The sequence below is a fragment of the Mus caroli genome, chromosome 1 (genome assembly GCF_900094665.2).
Source record: "Mus caroli chromosome 1, CAROLI_EIJ_v1.1, whole genome shotgun sequence".
Taxonomy (NCBI): domain Eukaryota; kingdom Metazoa; phylum Chordata; class Mammalia; order Rodentia; family Muridae; genus Mus; species Mus caroli.
The window spans coordinates 1,554,369-1,557,008 of record NC_034570.1 but is presented as its reverse complement, the minus strand read 5'-3'; positions in this window follow the sequence as shown (position 1 = coordinate 1,557,008).

Sequence of the window (2,640 nt, the reverse complement as noted above, 5' to 3'; positions counted from 1 at the left end):
AGGGTTTCTCTGTATAGCCCTGGCTGTCCTGGAACTCACTTTGTAGACCAGGCTGGCCTTGAACTCAGAAATCCGCCTGCCTCTGCCTCCCGAGTGTTGGGATTAAAGGCGTGCACCACCACGCCCGGCTTACTGTTCTTGTTTATGCTGTGTGACTAATTCTTGTTTATCCAATCAGTCTCACCCGGGCTGTATTCCAGGTAGTCTGGTAAGCTGGACTCTGACAGGGCTGCCAAGACTTGGAGAGGCCCCATTGGTTCTAGGGCCACTTCTATAGTTGATAAATTAGCTGATCTCTTGCCTCTGGCTTCTGGGGAATTCCCTTCTTAGTATCTCCCTTGAAATAGATAATGGCTGTCCTTTTGGTTAACTAGATAGCTTCCAATGGGGCTAAGATTTAAACTCTTTTTTTCTTTTAAATTTCTTTTTCTGATGGGCTTATTAATCCTCTTTTATGTGTAGATTCCCATGGATGTAGGCTATGGCAAAAGCATATTGGCTGTCTGTATATATGGTGATAGCCCCTGGTCTTTTTACCAGTGAAATACCTGAGTAAGAGCTAAATGCCCAGCTCCTTGTTCTGAGGTCTCTTACTTAAAGATAGTGCTCAGATAATCTTATCTAGAGTTATCATCACTGCCTCTGCACACCCAAGCCCATCTTGAACGAAACTGCTCCCACCTGTGAACAATGCATCATCCCGTGTCATCACTGTGATGTCAGTCAGATCAGGCCTGATAGACTGGATCAGGTCAGTCACATCAAAACAGTAATGGAGGGATATGCAGGGATGTTGTCTGGCAGGAGACTGGCAGGGTTGACGGCTGATGTCTTGTGGAATGGAACGCAGGATTGATCTTGAAGAAGTGTGTGGTATTGGGTGTCACCCAGGCATTAGAAATCCATCTCCTGAGTGCCTCTTTCAAGAGCGCTTCAATAGAGTGTGTGGCTGTCAGGAACAGTCCAGGATCTAAAGTTAATTTGTCAGCTTACTTTGCCAGAAGAATGGTGACAACTATGGTTTTTATACATGCCATCCATCCAGCTGCCAAGTCTCTTGGGCAGATATACCACCAGTCTTTTCCAGGGTTCCAGGATTTGTGTGAGAATGCTCTTGGTCTCATCCATGTACTAGTGGAATGGTTTAGTAATGTCTAGGAGGGCCAGGGCAGTGGCATATACCAGTGCCATTTTCAAGGCTTTGAAGGCTCTATGCTCAATCTCAGTTCATTCCAAAGGCTGTGTACCTTGGTGCTGGCATGGAGGAACTTGGTTATCTTGACAAGTCCATAGCCATTATCCAGCAACATCCAGCCAACCCTAGGAATTTTTATATATCTTTTTTTATGTGGGAGCAAGGATTCGCAGGATGGATGAAATATGGTCGTGGGAAAGCATTCCCTTTTCTTCCTCTAGATTGTAGCCAAGGTATGTGACCTGAGGGATGCAAAGATGAGCCATTTTAACGGAGACTCTGTACCCAGGACTTGGAGGGGTTTGCCTCAGTAGCCAGAGCTATGACAAGGTCATTTATATGTTTTGAGGATATTTTTGTTTAAATTCCAACAGATCTGTACTCAGGGCTTCATAAAACAGTGTTGGTGAGATTTTGAACCCTTGTAGCAAGCTAGTCCATGACAGTTGAATGGCATATCTACCCTCTGTATTGGTCCACTCAAAAATATGGATTGGCTATCAGGGGCTAGTGAGAGGCAGAGGAAAGCATCTTTTAGATCCAAGACTGCATAGACCTTCCTTTGGGGGCCAACAAGCTTAGGGAGATGTAAGGGTTTGGTGCTGTGGGGTGGATGCTTTCCATCCCATGGTGGTGACTTCCCTTCAATCCTGTGCTGGTTGGACGTCTGAGTCTAGGGCTTTAGGACAGGGAGCAAGAGAGTGTTTTATGGGGAGTGTTCTATGGGGAATTCTGGCCTCCCTCAATTAGTCAGCATGTTTGATGATCCCTTACTTGTCCTTCCTGCTCATGCACTATTGAAGATAATGCCTTTTCCATTGAGGGTCTTGACACCCTTGTCAAAGATCACATATTTCCAGAGTTACTTGTAGGCTTCCTATTTTCTTGCTAAGTTCTGTGAGTCTATGTCTGTATGCTGGTACTAAACTGCTCTGAATACTATATATAATATATTTTGAAATAAGAAAAAGCAAATCCACTGATTTTGTTCTCACTTTCAAGGTTCTTTTGATGATTTGGTATTCCTTGAGATTCCCCGTAAGTTTTCACTGGGTTTTTCTATTTCTGCAGAGCACACTTCTGGTATTTTGGTTCATATTTAACTGAATGCTAACATAGCTTTTTGTGACTATAAATGTAACTCTTAATACCTCAGATAAAGGGATTAAATGAGAGTTGTACCCAAGCTGTGTGAATATATGGTTTGGGCTGAGCCTAGAATATTTTTTTTTCTCTATTCTAGGCCTGGACTCTTCTAGCCTCCAGACTATCTGAAAACCCAAATCTGGACAGCTTTAGCTTCCAGCATTCATCTGCTAACCTAGGCCCATAATGTTTCTGCCTCTGAGACTTACTGATGAATAAGCTCACCATTCCTAACTCCTGAACCCTGGCTAGCTGGTTTAACTTAGCTGTTCTGGCCCAAATTCTTCTCCATGCTGATT